Source organism: Oryctolagus cuniculus, chromosome 1, assembly GCF_964237555.1.
Source record: "Oryctolagus cuniculus chromosome 1, mOryCun1.1, whole genome shotgun sequence".
Taxonomy (NCBI): domain Eukaryota; kingdom Metazoa; phylum Chordata; class Mammalia; order Lagomorpha; family Leporidae; genus Oryctolagus; species Oryctolagus cuniculus.
Window position 1 is genome coordinate 177,469,026 of NC_091432.1, and position 20,854 is coordinate 177,489,879.

The 20,854-nt window shown below is 43.7% G+C and overlaps 1 protein-coding gene across 1 annotated transcript in view; it reads right to left on the bottom strand.

The window, feature by feature from the left end:
- Positions 1-6,247: 6,247 nt before the first annotated feature.
- Positions 6,248-20,854, bottom strand: part of ZDHHC21 (zinc finger DHHC-type palmitoyltransferase 21) — a 117,775-nt gene continuing 103,168 nt past the window's right edge. The window contains exons 9-10 of the transcript XR_007924083.2: positions 7,374-7,601; positions 6,248-6,320 (exon numbers count right to left, since the gene is read on the bottom strand). The gene's annotated coding sequence lies outside the window, so the exon portion shown is untranslated. The remainder of the gene's footprint in view (positions 6,321-7,373; positions 7,602-20,854) is intronic.

Genomic DNA, 20,854 nt, shown 5'->3' on the forward strand with positions numbered 1-20,854 from the left:
TGAGCCAGGAGAGCTGCCCTGAAAGGGGTGGGGGGTTGGCCCTGTGGCCATCAGTGGGAAGCCAAGCAAGCCTGGGGTGAGAGCCCAGGGGTCAGTGCCTATTCTGAATCTTTAAAAATACAATTGGTAGCAACACCTGATGCCAGTGCAGCAACCAGACTGAGGGGTTTTTTTCCTCTCACTGAAAATTATGATTCTACTTTTATTATTCAAGATTCTTTTGCTTCTGATAAATTGTGTATGAACCAACACAATCTCCTCATTCTATCAACATCATTCCCATTTATCTAACTGTTCATGAGCTAATTCACATTTACACAACACGCATGACAGCAAGACTGATCACAGGGGAATAGGAACTGGGTTCAGAAACAGAAGAATTTTAATTCAAGTCCTGCCTGTGCACTTAGCAGCTTCATCAACTGCATATGTTATTCAGCCTCTCTAAATGGCAAAGTTCTCACCTGTAGAAGAATGATGCTAACCTGCACCTGCTCCCTGCATGGTGCTGTCGTGAGGTCTGGATGAAGCAGCTGTGGAGTGCTGCAGAAATGTAAGAGATTATGTGGGAAGATGGAATAGAGTGAAGTCCGTGTGGTCTCATCTCAGACAGGCTGCGGTTCAGCTCCCCAAGTTCCACTGATACAGGACACACAAGGGTCCTCCTGAGCACCCACTTCTTTCATCACCGTGAAACAGCCACAACCACCCTGCCCCATCTCGTTCTTCCTTCTTGTCTCCCAGGGGTCTGTGGAACTTTGGACAGGTGCTAGGGATTCTCATCAAAGGAGACCCTTAGTGGTTTTTTTGTTTTGTTTTGTTTTAGATGCATTTTACCATAAACTCTGCAATGAAGTAACACTTGAAAGGGGAAAAGCCCCAAAAATGCTTCCCTTTTGCCCTAACTCCCTAAGCCAAATCCATTCATAAGACTCATCTTGGGCCTTTAGTACCTCTCCCCCTAGTTGTTAACAGAGGGGATCAACCTCATCTCCCCATGCTTACCACCAATCCAAGCAGCTGGTGGAGGAGAAGGATGGCCCAATACCACATTGTTTTCAATGCTTTGGCAACACCAAAGCCAATTTTGCATGGAATTTTTAGTGTCCATGACTTGACACGAAGCGCCTTGTCTCTGATCTTGCTGTGTTTCTGCCTTCCTTCCTTCTTTCTCCTCCACCGGCTCCCACCTACACCTACTCTGTCCTTCGAAGATCATATTCACCAGGGTATAATGATAACTTCCTGCCCAGCAGGAGAAATGTCATCTCAGCAAGTGCATTATTTTGTTGTCTTGCAGACGGGCACATCTCAGACAGAACGTAAACGATGCCAGAAGCAGGCTCGCATCTCAGTGGTTTCTCCCTCTCAAGTGTCACTGGATAATAGAAAAACATGGACAAGAGACTGAAAACCTGACCTGCTCACACAGCTGTGTGAACTAGGATTTTATTCTACCCATAAGTCTCAATCTAGTCTCTTTTTCTGCGGAGTGAGGACGGAGAGCAATGGAGCAGTAATGATGATGGCCATTATTTTATGAGCTCTTTCTAGATACTAAGCTTTCTTCATGTCCTGTCTCACTAGTATTACTATATCTCTACTAATAAGGAAACGAAGGCTGAGTGTAGATGAGGAAATCTGCCCGAGCTCACGGAGCAGGGGCTCTGCCGAAACCAGGGTTACGTCCAGGTCTGCTCCAGGGCCTGGCTTGGAGACCTTCCTGTCTTCCTCTTTTTTTTTTTTTTTTTTAAACAGGCAGAGTGGACGGTGAGAGAGAGAGACAGAGAGAGAAAGGTTTTCCTTTTTCCATTGGTTCACCCCTCCATTGCCGCTGCGGCTGGTGCGCTGCACTGATCCGAAGCCAGGAGCCAGGTGCTTGGACCTTCCTGTCTTCTATCAGCACACCTTCTCCCACCTCATCAGCTAATGACATGCGGGCTGCACATGCATCCTTTCCTCACTGTTTCCACGTGTCTCACTGCAACGTAGCTATGCTGGCCTGCCTGTGTCTCCATTACACTCTGGTCACATCTTCTTAAAGTCTGGACCTAGACCACGTTTCCAGAGCACGCGGCAAGGTAATAGAGTAGTAAGATGTGATGAAGATACACTTTCTGCCCACCACATTAGAAAGCAAGAACTGCACTTAGGAAGCAGACACATCCTGCTCTCCTTGAGCTTAAGCACCACCACCACCTCCCCTTCCACCCCACCCACCCACCCAGCCACAGTGATGGGTGGGCAGTAATTGGAAACCCCCACAGCTCTGTGACTCTCCCACTCGCAGTGATTTAAAACAAGAGTGTTTAGTTCAAACCGCACTATTTTAGGATGGCAGTAATAACTATCTGCTCCTTCAATATATTCAGACTCAAAGGTGATAAGTCATAGAGAGAAATAGCTACAAAAATACATGGCCCGACAACATGTGGATTCCCAATAAAGGAGAGAGAGTTCTGTACACATTTTAGAGGGCATGTTTAAGAGAAGTGTGCTTTAGTCTGATTATATATAGCTTTGAGGAATTTATTTCCATACTTACTGCATGGTGTTGAAGAACCTCAAACACATAAATCGTTGGCAACTCCAAGAAATGGTTCAACTGTAATTATGGATTAACACACACCCGCGGTTAATAGTTGCTGCAGTTCAGGATCCGTGCAACCATTTGCACTGATAATGTATTAAACACTGCAGTTTTTCTTCCCGGGCACAGTGAATAACTAGCAGGACAGGATTACCTTCCACCAAGCAGACTGCATAGCTTCAAGCCTCTAATCATTTGTAACCGTTAGAGAAAACATGGGGCTGAACCAATTAAAAAACTGAAAACTATCCTGAAGCTCCCAAACCACATACTGACACTGCATCACTTAGCATTTTGATTGAGTGTTTGGAAAACCAAATACAAAGGCTCTGAAATTGCCCCCAAATGCCACATAAGCACTGTAAATCTACCTATGGAAACTCACTTAAAAATTTCTGTCCCCATGATATGTATGCAGGAAAAGATGTATAGATGGGGTGGGCTTAGGTAGGAAAGCAGAGGCATACTATTGTTACTTTCCCGATCTAAATCGATTGTTGCTTTTTTATTCATGGGTTTAAATTTACACTTTCTTATTTTAGTTTTTTAAATGATTTTATTTTATTTGAAAGGCAGAATTACAGAGTGCGAGAGAGGGAAACACACACACACACACACACACAATCTTCCATTGCCTGGTTCATTCCCCAAATGGCCTAGTGGGACTGGACTGGACTGAGTTGAAGCCAGGAGCCTGGAACTCCATGGGAGTCTTCCATGTGGGTGGCTCATCTGCTGCTTTCCCAGGCACATCAGCAGGGAGCTGGCTGGGAAGTGGAGCAGCTGGACTTGAACCAGCACTCCCAAATGGGATGCGCAGGCACCACAATGCTGGCCCCAGTTTTCAGTTTCTATATGTGGAAACTTAAAGTACCCCTCCCCCTAGTAATGATCAGATGGCAGATGTTAAGACTAGAGGTCCATCAGTCATGTTGGTGCTGTTTTGCAATCAGTAACAAGGAGTCTGCTTACCTGAAGATTACTCATAATTTAAAAAGGAAAAAAAAAACAAAAACAAAAACAAAACACTTTGGAAAAGAGACTGAGTGTCTTAGGAAGAGTCATAAATACTAAGTAGACCTTGTTACGATTGCATTCTGTTCTGTACACTGGGCGTGAAAGCAGTTTCCCTCATGCATTAGTTTTGCCGCCTCCCACCCCCATCTCAGAACCATCCCTGGCACCTGGTAACATTCGGGCCATCCCTGTCTTCTCACATTACTTTGCCTGCTGAGAACACAAAAGTACGTCTGTAGCCAGGGGCTCTCAGGTCTCATTCACAGACACAGATCCTTCCTGGGAAACTGACTGCAGACGGAAAGAATAACATTATAATGACTGTTTCATGGAGGCCAGCAGCCTCAGAGAGGGAAGCTGAACAGCAGAGTCATGGAAGGGGAACCCCAGGACAGACATGCAAAGGAAGCTTCCCAAAGCAGAAGGGAAGAGGGGCACGGAAAGGGTACCGGGGTGCAGGACACAGACACAGACAATGCCTTTTAAAAGTTAATTAAGATCTTTCCTGCATTTATCAGATGAGATTCAGTATCTCTTCCATAAAACACACACACGCACACACACACACACATTATACTCATTTCTTGTATGCTAAGTCAATAAATGAGATGACAAGGATAAGAAAAAATTTTTTTTGATTTTAAGAAAGAACAGAAATATCCATTTTTTACATTGGAGAAAAACTTGCTGACTACACTGTTTACTTAGTTTTTTTTTTTTTAGTTTAAAATGAGATCATATTCTGTATACTGTCTTTTTTCCCCATTTAACAGCACATCAGGAAGAGCCACCCATGTCACTAAATACATATCTACATACACCATTGTTCTTAATGATAGTTGTATATTCTATTGTATGAGTGAATGATATTCCACTTAACAAACCTATACTCTTGCAGCCAACACAAGGAATTCTTATGCTCTTCTGTCAGTGGACAAGAACATAAAGATTATTTTTAGGCAGTTACAAATAATGCCCCATGAGTCAGCTTTCATTATGTAAGCAAAGGACTCCAATATTTCATGTCTTCAAAGAACAGCCTCTTTTTTTTGAAGCTTATGATTTGATGAAGAAACTGGGTGTATTGGCACAGCCGAAATGGTGAGGGCCTCCCTCCACATGGTCTCTCTTCCTCCAGGGAGCTACCTGGGTTCCTTTACACAGCGGCTTCAAGGTCTCAGACAGCCAAGTCTCCATGTACAAATGCTTTTAAAACCTCTGCTTCTGAAACATTTACTAATGTCTCATTGGCCAGCCTGGGTCACATGACCAACCAGATTCAAGGGGTGGAGAAATAGACCCCAGGGCTTGGTGGGAAAATCTAACGTGTTTCATTACAAGGAGTGTATGTGTGAGAAGGGAGAGAGTTTCGGGCATTTTGTCATCCTTCATAAATACTGTGCTAAATGTCATCTCAACTAATTCTGTGCACAGTTACCTGATTATTCATATGAGATAAATTCTTGGAAGAGAAATTGTCTTTTTTTCTTTCTTTTCCCTATTTATTCAAAGAATTTCTTAGATCTTAAGAACATTACCCTTAATATTTTCTATTAACTTTAACATAACTCTGCACAATAACATACCTCTGCAGAAATGATTAAGTTTGACATGGTCCTATTTATTAAGTATTTATTTACTGTTTCTGGGCCATGAGTTTTTTGTTTGTTTGTTTGTTTTGTTTTTTGTTTTTTGTTTTTTTGACAGGCAGAGTGGACAGTGAGAGAGAGAGAGAGAGAGAGAGAAAGGTCTTCCTTTGCCGTTGGTTCACCCTCCAATGGCCGCCGCGACCGGCTGATCCGATGGCAGGAGCCAGGTACTTCTCCTGGTCTCCCATGGGGTGCAGGGCTCAAGGACTTGGGCCATCCTCCACTGCACTCCCTGGCCACAGCAGAGAGCTGGCCTGGAAGAGGGGCAACCGGGACAGAATCCGGCGCTGGGCCATGAGTTCTTAATCAATGGATGTTAAACTTCATTCTTATAAAAAATTATTTCTCATATTTTATCTGGTACTTATATGTAAGTTTAAATTGTTGAACTCTGAAGAACTTATTTTGGCATGAGAAATACTGCATTATTTTTTGTCCAAAGGATTAGCCAATGTACTTATTTTAAAAATGTATATTTATCCCTAATGACTTGGAATCCACTTTTATCATATAGCAGATTCATGTATGTATATGGCTCTATTTTTGAATTTTACTTTGTTTCAATCATCTATTCTAGTAACTATCAACCATTTAAAATTGTTATTTTTATAATACACTTTATTACTAGAAGTACTAATTCACTTTTATCCCCTTTTACTTTCTTAAAAGATTTTTTTGGGTATTCTCACATATGTATCTTTTATATACACTTTGGAATACATTTAACTACTTTTACAAAAGATAGATTTATAAATTTATAGTTTTACATTTTGAGTCTTCATATTTAGAACTACACATATCTCTTCAGTTACTCCCATCAATTTGTCTTGTGCAAAGTTTTCAGCTTTTAAGATTTTTTTAAGTTCTAGTTAATTTCATTCTAAGTTCTTTATTTTTAAAAGTTATATATAAAGTTGAGATTTCATTACATTTTCTTAATAATGTTTATGTGTGAATGGTCTACATTTTAGAATCAATTCTCTTACCAGACACCTTATGGAATTCTCACATTTCTAATAATTTGTCAGTGGATCCTCTGGGTTTTCCAGATGTGCTTGCATCATCTGTAAAGAAATAATTTTGCCTTTAAATTTCTAATTTTCGTGTCTAGCTTTTATAATTAGGAAAAAAGACACTTGGATGAATATATAAAAGTGAAACTGACTTCCTTGCATTTGAATAATTCATAATACAGTTTCTGATTTTAACATATTAACTCTTTTAAGTGTACAGTTCAGTAGAATTAAGAATATTTCCATTATTGTGTTACCATCACCACTCTCCACTCACAAAACTCTTTTCATGCTGTAAAACCAAAATGTGGTAAGCATTAAACTGTAATTCCTCTTTGTCTTGTCTTCCCAGCCTCTGGCAATCACCATTCTCACTGTCCCTGTGACTTTGAGCGCTCTAGGTGGCTCCTGTAAATGGAGTAATACAATATTTGTTCTTTCGTGACTGGATCATAAGTTGTACCTTAGTGAATATCAGGATATTAGGAATAAAAATTCTGTTGAAAATATTCACACTAGTTCTTAATTTTTTCATTAAGTGTTGTTTCTGAAATCAAATAGTATAGACTTTATAATAAAAAATACCAAAAAACCCCATGGTATTATACCTCTCTCTTTCTAAGATTTATTTATTTATTTGAAAGGCAGAGTTACAGAGGGATCTTCCATCTTTTGGTTCACTCCCTAAATGGCCACAACAGCAAGAGCTGGCTCCATCCAAAGCCTCCTGGAGGCTCCTGGAGCCAGAGCTTCTTCCAGGTCCCCCACATGGGTGAGGGGCCCGAGCACTTGGGCCATCTTCCACTGCTTTCCCAGGCCATTAGCCATTAGCAGGGAGCTGGATCAGAAGTGGAGCATCCGGAACTCGAATTGGCTGCCCATATGGGATGCTGGCGCTGAAGGCAGAGCTTAACCTACTATGCCACAGCACTGGCTCCCTCCATTCTTAAATTTATGTTTTAAGTTCAAGTTTTTCGGCTGCCAAATTTGACTTTTTATACTTTTATTACAGATGAGAGACCTTTTCAAATTTGTGCAATACACAGTTGTTCTTAATGTAATCATTCAGACCTAGAAGGTGAATCAGAGACAATCTTACCTTACCTTCCTTTTTCTCAGATGGAAATGCTGATTCCTTGAGAACATAGTATAAGCATTGTAAAGAGGGAAACTGAAACCTAAAGATAAGGACCCCGGATCTTAGCAACTTAATTTCAAGGGCACTGAGAGAAGCAGACAATATGACGTCAGAATGCTTCTCAGCATTTTTGGTCTTTGAGAAATCATGGAGAATGGTAGAGCTTCTAGACCACTGGGCAAAGCAGATGACCCCTATTTGAAATAAGAAAGGCAGAAGGTAAGGACTACTGTTGTTAAATTTAAAGCCAATCATAATCATCTTGAAGCGAGGACAAAAAAAATGTTGAGAAAACTTGGAACCACCAAATGTTTACCAAAAGAATGAGATGTCAACTGAATTCAACTAGTCTCAAATTCAATGGAAAAAAAATGTCATAAGCATTGAACACAATAGAATGCTATATTTATAATAATATGTAATAACACAATAATTTTCCTCTCAAACCTTCTTAGGAATTATACATATATTTCATGTAGCTACAGTCAAGACTTATATCATTCTATTTCCTACTCTTCCAACTTGATAACTTGATATCATTTAAACACGTTTTTATTTGTTACAAGATCAGACATCATATGCTGAGGGTTCTGTGTTACTCAGAGGTGGATCTGTTGAATTGGCAGAAGAGGCAACTAGAATTAGTATTAATTACTTGTGAGAATTCAGGCAAATCCCACGTCTCCTGGGCCCTTTGGGGAAGGAAACCAAGCAGAGAGAGAAGCCTGGAGCTGGGGAATACTTGGCCATTTCCTGGCCCCCACAGTGAGGTCAGGTCCACAGGGAGAGCTCAGTGTGGTGGAGTTCAAGTCTCAGCATGGCAGAAACCATGGGCATCTCACTTCTTGTTGCCTGGTTCTGGCAATTAATGTATAATCACAGAAACCACATGCAGTTGAGTAAACAGTATCAGCGGGAGAGACACACATGGCGGAGAAGACTGTCAGGACTGCGTACAGAAAGCCCGAGAGCTGAGAGCCAGGTCTGGCATCTGGAGGGCTCTCGCTGAGTTTTTGTTAAATGAACAACTAATAGGGCTACTAGACTGGAAGGTCTGGAGAAGGCCAAAGATACTATATATCTTGTTTCTGATTAACAGTAGATAAAGTCAGTGAGTATGTCCTGGGGGTAGGAGGCTCAGCTTGGCTAGCAGTCCTATTCGGTGCATTTCCACCTGACCAATGCGTGCACACTATGGATTTGATAGTTCAACGCCCATGACATAGGGCCCCATCATTAGTTTGTTTGCTCTAACATTTTCAATAACAACTTCAGGTTGCATTTCTCTGAGTTATTCCTTTTTAAAAAAAAGTTTTGACAGATTTTCAGTGCTTGACATAAGTTAGTTTTATTATAACACTCATCTACAGGCACACAGAAATTACACTTTGCTTATGGGTTTTACACAATTATCAAACTAAGATTCAAAAATGCAATGAGAACCCCATAAGCCAAAGGAAAACCATTAATGTGACAGTTGCTGTTCTCCGGCTGACAGGAAATCACTGACCTTGATGCTCTTGAGCTCCATGTGGCTACACAGTAAAGGGCGTGGTGACATCTGTGCAGCTATCACTCTACAGCCTGACACCGCGTCCTTGGCCTTAGCTTAGCAGGTGCACTTCATTTAAGCACTGCAGTTGCATTTTTTTCTCATTCACTTGTGCCATTTGCCATGAGCATAAGAGTAAAGCCTTAATGCAGACCTACGCACTGAAACACCACGCCAATCTCAAGATACACACAATGTTTCACTATGTTTTTTTAAAAAGATTTATTTTATTTTATTCAAAAGGCAGAGTTACAGAGAGAGAGGGAGAGACACACAGAGAGTCATCTTCCATCTGCTGGTTCACTCCTCAAATGGTCCCAACTGGCCTGATGCAAAGCCAGGAGCCAAGAGCTTCTTCCTGGTCTCCCATGGGGGTGCAGGGGCACAAGCACTTGGGCCGTCTTCTGCTGCTTTTCCGGGCTGTTAGAAGGGAGCTGGATCAGAAGTAGAGCAGCTGGGACTCAAATCAGTGCCCATAGGGGATGCCGGCACTACAGACAGCTTTACCTACCACACCACAGCACCAGCCCCAACGTTTCACTTTTGTATTGTCATTGAAAGGAAAACAGAACATTAAGAGTTTCCATAGAGAAGTCACTCAACAGATAACGGCTAAGTGCTTACTAGGGAGCAGGCAGTTGCTAGACGGTCAGACACACGGATGCACTGGACAGAGCACACGCCCACCTTGGATTTGCGGTGGACACCAGCCTGGCCAGAGAGGCAACACTTGAAAACAGAACCCAGACTATACAAAACCTTTACACTTTTCTCTCATTATAATGTTTTGAAATTACTAAATCATCATATGCTTTTTTTATTGCAAGTAATTCAGAAGTCTAAAAACTGACACCGAACCCGTAAGCCTGTTCCCTAGGGGTCACAACTTGTTAACCTGAACCCTGCAGACATTTTCATGAGACTGAAAACAGGAATTCTGAAAAAGCAAAACTCCTGATTCAGCCTTTGGCCTTCTCTATCTGGTAGCATTTTCCAAAAGCTGTCCTTATGGGAGAGACCCCTCATAGCTTGAAGCTAACATCGAACACATATCAATTCTGAAGATTCATTACTTTGTCCTGAGTGTTGTGAAAAGGATTAAAGATATTTCATACAAAACACCTGGCATACAGTAGGTACTTAATTAGTAACAGATGCAGTTATTACAATTTAACCTTACTCTTGCTCTTGAACCGTCAGTGGCTTTTCCAGTTGAAGTGGACCATGTCTTGATTATGAAGGGCTGGTAGTTCTAGTTCTTTTTCTGAAAACTTCTAATTAAACTGTCCTGTAATGAGGCTGCCCACTGGGGATTATAGCTTTTCATAATCTTTGGAAAACCACTTCTCCATTGCCCTTCCAGTTAACATAATATCGCCCTTGTCCTCATGGAGGACATGTTGGAAGGGAGGTGGGGACTTGGTCATTTGAAGTGAGACAGGGTGTTGGTGTCAGGAGCATATTTCTTTTCCAACTCTAAAATCTAATTTCCTCGGAACTGTGTTTAACAGTTCTGCATTTACAGCTCACGTTCCTGGCATCCCACCCTCACCTATGCTGCATCACTTAGGTAATACTTGGAAAGTGCTTTGAAGGAAATGGCCCAGAAGTGCTAAGTAGAATTACATGATACGAATCGACAGTGGGGAGCCACATGCACAGATAAAATCTTCTGTCTGCACTACATTTCATTTTCTCTGGTGGATTTTTATAGAACCCTCATGTGTTACACTAGAAATAAAGCAGGAAGTCACATTTTTATGGGTAATATGTATGTTGAATATCGAAAAGAATAACAAAGTAGTGGAATGGAATATTTGCACTCGGCTGGGTACAATAAAAAGTCAGAAATTAAGGATCAGCCACTTTCCACTATGCAATATTTTAAAATAAAAATTTCAAATGAAGATATGAGAAGGTAAACTATGGAGGGAACAGCTTGGGGAAATTTTCCTATTTGGGGAAATTAGCTCTGGAGAATTGCCAGGTTCTTGGTCTATGGAGAAAGTTTACAGAGAATATTCATCCACTCATCCATTGATTTCTTTGTTCATTAATTAAGTAAACTTTTGCTAAATACCTTCAGAGGGCCGAGCACTGTGCGAGGGGCTTGTGTAGAGAGCACTGAGGCATGCTACAGTGGAGGCAAGCTAAGTTGTGTCCCTGTTGAACATGAAAAAGGAAATCCTCTGCAAAAGTCACAGAAAGCACAGCTTGTGGAGGTGACATCTGAACTGTCCTAAGGGTGAGTGAGTGCCTCCCAGGAGGAGAAGGGGTCAAAGAGATTTCATGGCAGTGGAGTAGCATCTGCAGGAGCCCAGAAAAGACATGGCAGGGGAAGGGAATGATGGCAAAGTGTGATATCCTGGACCAGGGGCAAGTCCAAGTAGGGTCTTAGGTGAAAACAGAGAGAAAAGCTAATTCTGATTTTGCAGAATCTTGCAGGCATTGCTTAATATGTGTGCTCTTTCTTCCTTCTTCATAGAAAGAACATATGCTGACATGTTTGTGGGAAGGAGGGGGTGCACTCAATAAAATTCAGCAAACACACCCAGAGCAAAGCTGGGAACACAGACTTGAACATAAAAAGATTCCAATGATCTGATGCTCATAATATAGTTGGTGCTCATTCTTCAAAATGTGTTTTGTATTCCCCTCAATCACTCATTAGTCTATCAGTGGGTCCCACACTCTAAGGTCACGAGCAGGCTGACACAGAGGCAAGCATGGGGCTCTCAGGTCAGAGTTCATGGGCTCTCTCCTCTTGAATCCCATGCACACTGGTTGTGTGACTCTGGGCCAGCCAGTAGGGTCTCCTCTGGGAATTCATAGTAGTGACAGTTTAACCGCATAGGACTGTAGCATAGAGTAAGAGAAACAAGGCAGGTACAGCGCTCAGTCCAGGGCCTGGCAAGTTCTTAGTGCTGATGAAATATAAACTATCTTCATGGGAACTTTAGCTGTGTTACTGTGTTCCAATGAAGAACCATGGGGCTTCTGAGAAGCTCATGTGTAAGAAGCATCATGGGGCTGGAGCTGTGGCGCTTCAGGTTGGGGCCCTGGCCTGCAGTTCCGGCACTCCATATGGGCGCTGGTTAGAGGCCCAGCTGTTCCACTTCTGATCCCACTCTCTGCTGTGGCCTGAAAAAGCAGTGGAAAGTGGCCCAAATTTTGGGGCCCTAACGCCCATGTAGGAGACCCAGAAGAAGCTCCTGGCTCCTGGCTTTGGATTGCCTCAGCTCCAGTCATTGCAACCATTTGGGAAGTGAACCAGTGGATGGAAGACCTTTCTCTGTATATCTCTACCTCTCTCTGTAACTCTGCCTCTCAAATAAATTAAATAAATCTTAAAAAAAAAAGAAGAAGCCATCATGCCAATGGTTCCTCTTCTGTAGCTGCTTTATGTTTTTTTGCAAACACACACAAAAAGATATAATTTGTTTATTTATTATCCTCTGTAGGTTCATTATCATCAGCAGCAGCATTGTCATCATCCCACCATATACTTAAAAATTAAAAAAAAAACTGATGTGAGAGACTGAGAGAGACAAACACACAGAGTTCACACCTTCTGGTTCACTCTCCAAATGGCTACAAAGCCCAGGGATGGTCCAGGCTGAAGCAAGGAGCTGGGAATGCAATCTGAGTCTACCAGCAAAGGGGCAGGAACCCAGTTAACGGAGCCATCACTGCTGCTTCCCACGATCTGCACTGGTGTGAAGCTAGAGCCTGGAACCAAATCGAACTCAGGCCCTCTGATGTGGGATAAAGGCATCGTAACAGCTAGGCTACCCATCCCACCATATACTGATGGAAGAGTCTACATTTTACAGGCTTCTAAGTGGAAACAAACTAGTTAGGCCATGTAATACAAGAGGCCGTGTAATTCACATAATACACTGACATAGATAAATTGATGATGATTTTTTTTTTAAATAAAGTAAGTGGAGATGACAGCTGGGAAAAGCATTTTCTTTTCTCTCCTAACGCCTGAGTAATGTATGTGTTTTGTTTCTGAGTGCTTTCTCTTAAAATCATCTTCATTCCCCCAAATTGAAAACTCAGATGAGGAGACAGAGAGATTCCAGAAGACAGAGCACTGGAACATAAATAAAACAGATGGATTACCTGACATGTGTGAATATATTGGGAGAATTACTTTAACTCTGGCAAGGAGCTTAGGACGAAATCACTGATTGGTATATAGAAAAGTAAACAATTTAAAAACCACAGCAATTAACTCATGGAAAAATTTAAAAAAAAAGTTGTTCAAGAAAGAAAATGCAGTCATAATACATGGTGTGGTTCTGTTATGAAAAATGTTCTATTTACATTAATATAAAGTCTGAATATGTATTTTTCAATTTATGTTGTAACTACAGTGGGAGCATGTAGAAGGGGAAGTACATGTCTGCATCAGCCACACACAAGAGAGCAAAATAAGTGTAAATTTAAAATGTTGCGGCATAAAAGTTTGAACTACCACCTGCAGTGTCGGCATCCCATATGGGCACTGGTTTGAGTCCCAGCTGCTCTACTTCCCATCCAGCTCCCTGCTAATGTGCCTGGGAAAGCAATGGAAGATGGCACAAGTGCATAGGCCCCTGCACCCTCATGAGAGACCTGGAAGAAGCTACTGGCTCCTGGCTTCAGCCTGGCCGTTGGGGCCACCTGGAGAATGAACCAGCAGATGGATGATCTCACTCTCTCTGTCCCTCCCTTCCTCCTTTCTAAAAAAAGAAAGAAAATGGTCACTTTGAGAAGGAGCACAGACAGACGTTACCGTTTTCCACAATAAATCTTTTTTTTTAAAGAGATTTATTTATTTATTTATTTCAAAAGCAGAATTACAGAGACACAGAAACAGAGAAACAATCTTCCATCTGCTGGTTCACTCCCCAGATGGCTGCAACGGACGGAGCTGCACTGATCTGAAGCCAGAAGGCAGGAGCTTCTTCTGGGTCTCCCATGCAGGTACAGGAGCCTAAGGACTTGGGCCATCTTTTACTGCTTTCTCAGGCCATAGCAGAAAGCTGGATTGGAAGTGGAGCAGCCGGGACTTCAGCCAGCACCCATATGAGATGCCGGCACTGCAGGTGGCGGCTTTACCTGCTATGACAGAGACGGTCCCCACAATAAATCTTGTAAACAGAATTTTTTCACTATAAAAACATTGTGAGGGGCACGCATCTGGCCCAATAGTTAAATTTAATCTCACTTGGAATGCCTGCATCCCATGTCAGAGTGCATGGTTCAAGTCCTAGTCCTCTGCTCCTGACCTATCTTCCTGCTAATGCAGATCCTGGGAGGCAGCAGGTGATGGATCACATATGTGGATCCCTGTCACCCATGTGGGAGACCTTGATTGAGGTCCAGGATCCTGGCTTTGGCCCTGGCCTGGATATTTGGGTAGTAAACCAGGAGATGGAAGATCTCTGCTTTTCAAATAAAGTGGAAATAGATTAAGGATGCAAAACTATGTCATATACGAATTTGTGGGAATAAACACATATTTTAGAAGGCATGAAGAGAATGGCGTTCAGCTTGAGGCACTTGAGGCAGGGCTGTATGAAGAGGAGTATTAAGATATGAGACCAATGGGTGCTGGCTGCTCCCCTTGAACAAAGTAAGAAAAAGATGCACTTCTAAAGAATCTTTAATTTTTGGCCGGCGCTGCAGCTCAATAGGCTAATCCTCCACCTAGTGGCACCGGCATACCAGGTTCTAGTCCTGGTTGGGGCGCTGGATTCTGTCCCGGTTGCCCCTCTTCCAGGCCAGCTCTCTGCTATGGCCCGGGAGTGCAGTGGAGGATGGCCCAAGTGCTTGGGCCCTGCACCCCATGGGAGACCAGGAGAAGCACCTGGCTCCTGGCTTCGGATCAGCGTGATGCGCCGGCCGCAGCACGCCGGCTGCGGTGGCCATTGGAAGGTGAACCAACGGCAAAGGAAGACCTTTCTCTCTGTCTCTCTGTCTCTCACTGTCCACTCTGCCTGTCAAAAAAAAAAAAAAAAAAAAAAGAATCTTTAGTTTTCAACTGCTCGAAAAGCAGAGCAAGAGAGAGAGAAACAGAAATACACACACACACTGGGGGTGGGGGAAGATCTTCCATCCATTGGTTCACTCTCCCAAATGCCCCCAAAAACCAGGGCTGGGCCAGGCAGAAACCAGGAGCCTGGAATGCCATGTGGGCCTCCCGTATTGGTGGCAGGGGCCCCAGCACTTGAGCCACCATCTGCTGCCTCTCAGGATGCATTAGCAGGAGCAGGGATGCTGAAACTCTGACCAGCACTCCCATGTGGGACGTGTGCCTCCCCAGCAGCAGCTAACCCACCGCGCAACAACGCCCACCCCAAGATTCACGTTTTTAAGCAAAGGGGTCACATAGTCAGAGTGCACTGTGGAAAAATTTGTATGAGAGTGTGTTTGTGTCTATACATTGATACAACTAAAACATATTTTATATATTATGTATAATAAATGTATTACACATACATATAATAAAAGATAACCATGCAGGGAGCAGGAAGGGTTTTAAAACAAGTAGGCCACTTTGTAAAGCTTTGCAAATAGTCCTGGCAAGCAATGATGGCTTTCAGAAACAAAGTGGCATTGAAAGAACTGCGGGGGTCTGAGCAATATTTAAGATGGGCTTGACTTGTGGATGCAGAGAGTGAGGAGGAAAAAGTGAAGACCTGCAGGTCCTGGCTTTGCAGACTGGGAAGATGGTGGTGCTCCAAAAGGAGAAGAATGTCTGCAGAGGGGAGGCCAGAGAGGAAAAAATAGTGTCTGTTTCTGTATGCACAGGAGCCAGAGGGAGAACCAGAACTGCCTCTTGGGAATCAGAATGGAGAAAAGGCTGGAAGGCAGAGACACAGGAGCCCCTGGCTTATGTGTGTGCACAGGCTGGTTTTGTGGCACAGAGCATCAGACATTGCAATGCTGACATCCCTTATCAGAGGCTGGTTGGAGTCCCAGCTTCTCTGCTTCAGCAAAAGATGGTCCAACTGCTTGGGTTCCCGCCACACGCATGGGAGACCTGGATGGAGTTCCTGGCTCCTAGCTTTGGCGTGGCCTAGCCCAACCATTGTGGCCATTTGAGGAGTGAACCAGGGGATAGAAGAATCTCTCTCTCTCTCTCCTTCTATCTCTGTCATTATGCCTTCTGAATAAACAAGTGAACAAATTTGCTTAAAAATCATACAAAATGGAATTAAAAGATAAGTTTATTTTGGTGCAAAATGCTTTGAGACCCATGCACAGTTTCTGGGTAATATGAGCACACAGTTTCCGTGAACTTTTTGACAACCCCTTGGGCGTGGGGTCAGAGCCTCTGGGAGCCATCACAATGCCCAGTCAAAGGGGGACAAAGACCAGTCCTGAGGGATAAAATCCTAAGGCAAAACCAGTAAGGCAAGGACCAGCAAAGACAGTGATGTGTACACAGAGGAGCAGGGGAACTAGGCCAGTGTGGCACTCCCCAAGCCTCAAAGTTTAAAGGTATCTGAGAAGAAAAGAGAGTTTGATGGGGCCAAAAGCCTTCAAGATAAGTCCACCGTGGCCAATGAGGACATCCATGACCTTAACAAGGCTTTCGGAGAGATGGAAGGGTGAGGATGGGAGCCCAGGTAAACTGGCTGAGTGAACTATAGGTGGCTACCAAGATACAGAAAGCATGGTGATGCCTTTAACAGGTTTGGTAGGAAACGAAGTAGGGAAACCAGGCATATCATGAAAATCCATTTGCTTTTGCTACCCAGGACCCCTCCTGTCTTTGGTTCAAAGCAGACTTTTTTTTTTAAAGAACTGCTCTGCCCTCTACTCTTAGCACGTGGTTCAGAGAATGCTGTAATCATGGTACCCAATGCAGAGTGGTGCATGGCCCACATTTGCACCCCTCTCTGAAGATCATTAAATCAGAGCTAAGAAAAGGTGATCATTTCTAACTGATGGCAGTTTTGAAGAGATATGGCCCCAGGAGACACCTGCAGCCATGATTCCAGCTTGGAGTGAAGACCATGTGAGTGATGGAAGCCACATCAAGAAAAGCAGACAGGAGCAGTCGGAGGGAGGAAACCCTAATGCCAGGGCTTAGGAGACCCAAATGCCCCTGGGCTGCACATCCTAAAGCCTGGCTGCTCAGCTCTTCTGGGTTTCACTTCAGATCTCTGATGTTTCCCAGGGTGACATCAACTCCTACTTGATGAGTTTTGCTTAAACTCATCCAGGTTGTGTGGGACCTTGAAGGAAAGGCAAATTGTGAAGACAGAGAGAGAGGGCAGGGAGAGGGAAAGTGAGGGGAGAAAGAGAAGCAGACCAAGAGCACACATGAATATAGCAAAATACTCATAGCTACTGATATGCAGATCTGCAGAGTTGCATGTATCTACAGGGAAGTGGCATTGTGTGAAGGCAAGGGAAGTGAGCCAGAGAAACTGAAAAGGCTGGACAGGGAAGGGGAGTGGACACCTGATGGCGCTTCCAGGGAAACAGGGCTGAGAGGGGATTATGAGACCAGGGCAGGGAGTGGCCCCTCTGAGACAGAAACTAAGCAGAGACGTTCAAGTGTGTGGGGAGGAGCTTGAAGAAAACTCATCCTCAGGTCACATCCCTGTCTGGCCCCTGAAGTGGAGGGGGAAAGGGTCACTTCTGAAGAGTGAGGGATGGTGTGAAGGTAAGTGAGCCTGAAGGGAGCGGGCAGAAAGAGTTTTCAGCCACGGCATGAGCCACCCAGAACGAGAGCTGGCTGGGAACAGGAACCTAGGTCTTGGTTTCCTCATCTATAGACACCACACCCCGGCATGGAGAGTTGTCATTGTGAGGTGTTATTACATACATGTTCTGGTCATGTTTTAAGCAAGAGGAAGGACTCTTACATATCCAGTTCTTGATTTTCTAAAACAGAGGCTGGCAAATTTTTACTCTAAAGGACTAGTCAGTAAATAATCAGACTTTGGGGACAGTCTAGTGAAAAAAGTCATAGATAATGTGTAAATAAATGGGTAAGGGGGATTTACAATACAACTTCATTCGTAAAAACAGGCCACTGACACATCTTGATTAAAAAAAATGGGCAAAGGATTTCAATTCATACACAAATGGCCAATACACAAGAAAAGATATTCAACATCACTAATCATCAGGGAAATGCAAATCAAAACCAGAGATAGCACAGTACATCAGTTAGAGTAGCTACCTTCAAAAACTCAGCAAAAAACAAGTATTGGCAATGGAGAAACCATCACCCCTGTGCACTGTGACAATACAGGATGGCATAGTCACTGCAGAGAAGAGCACGGTGACTCCTCAAAATAACAAAAAAGCAAAAGAACTAGCAGAGGATTCAGAAAATCCACTTCTGGGTTGAGACCCAAAGGAATGAAAGGCAGGGTCTTGAAGAGATTTTCATACACCTGTGTTCACAGAAGAGTTACTCACAGAAACCACACAGGTGCCTATCAACAGATGTATGCATGACAAACACACACACACACAGTGGAACACTATCCATCCCTGAAAAGGATGGAAATTTTGGCACATGGCTATAGCACAGATGAAACTTTGAGGACATTTTGCGAAGTGAAATAAGCCCATCCCAACAAGACAGATTCCACTTCCGTGAGGTTCCCCAGACTAGTCAAAACCATAGCAACAGAAAGAAGAGTGGTTGCCAGGGGCTCAGGCAGAGGGGCGCAAGTTGTTCCTCAGTGCAGTTTCATTTTTGCAAGACGGAACGAGTGCTGGAGAAGGGTTGCACGCTACTGTGCGCATACTTACTGTGGCTGAAATGGGGTTAGGGTGGTCAATGTAATGTCCATCACAATACAATTTAAAATAAGACAAAAGCAGGCCACTAGCCAGATTTGGGACCCTGGCTATAGGTTTCCCTTGCAGACTCTAAGATGGTTGAGCCCAGAGTGAACCAAATGGGTAGGAAGAGAAGAAAGGCAGCTACGAGATTTTCTTGAGAGCAAAACTAGTTTCCACGACGCCAAGCCTCTCCGATAGAAGTGAGAATCCCAACCATCCCAGTGAAAGGAGCCTTGGACTTGGGACCATTTTCCTGAGCCCCTAAGAAGTCATCCGTCCACATCCTCCACGGAGCGGCATTGTGTGCAGTGCTGGTTTTAAAGGTAAAATCATTTGTGCTTTCAACTGTTCTGCTAACGCTGCAAATGCAATGTTTCCAGGCTTAAAGCAATAGAATGAAGTTGCCCGTGACCCAAAGGTCCGCATTACATGCATTCTCTAGGGAGCAGGTTACCCGAGGTGGGGTGATGAGATGGAGGAGGGGGCTCGAAGTCCTGCAGCACCGCCACCGGCAGTTCTCCTGCTCAGAGCTGCCACTCACACCCGTCCCCTTGTGCGCAGTTCTCAGGATACCCTGACTATACAGTAGTTTTATGCTGTGCAGAGTACCTCCCGTGATGCTGCCAATGGCGTTAGTGAGAAATGGAGAAGGAAATAAGGTCACCAAATTATCAGGGGGCATCTTAAAGGGATTTCTGGAGCTTGCAGAACCAATGCCTCGTTTTGAGCCTTCCTCTCAGAAAGTCAAAGGCTGGCAAGGAGCTGGGAAATTCTCAAATCCCCACTTTCAAAGCCGAAACCTGTTCCTACTTTATAAGGTTCAATGTTGAAAGCGAAGGTTTGATTGTTGGCTCTGTAAAAATGGCAAAGGAAGAAAAGGGACAAAAATGTGGTTTTGCAGGGTAAGACTTCTCGGTAAAGCAGGTACAGGGTTGACTGCAAGCCGAGAAACAAAGGGAGCCTTGTGTACCTGCCCTGCGCAGCTCCTTGTGATGCTGTGAGGAGAGTCAAAGGAGGCAGGGCCTCGCTCTTTGTGTGCTGTGGAAAAGAAAGAGCAATTCATGGGAGCTGCAAACAGGGGCTGTGCTCTGAGCAACTCCCACAGGCCCAGCCTGGCTGGCGGTCAGGTTTCACCATAAGGAAAGGAGACTGGGCCCCAGGGAGGCTAAAGTTCTCCCTGCTGCTGATCCACGGCCCCTCCTGCAAACATAATCAGAGGAGGAGTCCAGGGAGCCCCCGTGCAGGGAGACACAGGTGATCAGGAACTGGACCACTGCCAATAGCCTGTTGACTGAGAAAAGCCAGTGACCGGCAGAGCCCTGTCCAATATGGCAGCCCTCACCAAAGGTGGCCAACAAGGACTTGAAGTGTGGCTGGTCTGATGTAGGGTGTACTGAAAATGTAAAAGCCACAGCACATTTCAAGACCGAGAACAAAAGAAAGGTTCCTAAGTCTCTCACTGAGAGTTTGTACTGATTACATGTTGAAATGATAGCACTCTGGATATTGCGGGTTAAATAAGTATACATGGTTTATTTTACCCACTACTTTTTACTTTTATAAAAAGAGCTCTTTAAAATTTTTTCTTATTTATTTTATTTGAAAGGCAGAGAGATCTCCTGCCCATTGGTTCACAGCACAGACACCTGCAACAGCTGGGACTGACAAGAGTTGAGGCTGAAGCCAGGAGTTTGGAACTCAATCCAGGACTCCCAAGTGGGTGGTGGGGACTCACATACTTAAACCACCACCTGCTGCTTCCAGGGGTGTGCATCAGCAGAAGCTGGAACTGGGAGAAGAGCCAGGATTTGAACCCCAGCACTCTGATGTATATCACGGGCATTTCCATCAGTGGGTTTTAACTGCTCACAAACACAAACCCAACTTTTTATTAAAAAAAAAAAAAACCTGCTAGGACTTTAGAAATTATGCATGTTGTTTGTAATATATTTCCTTTGAACTAGTCTATTTTGAGAATATAGAAAGTTTCTGACATTCTCAGCAATTTTCTTTTTGCATTTGGATAAGGGAGACATCAAACTTGTAGAGGAAATTCTAGTGGCAAGTGAATTTATGACCCCAGAGGCT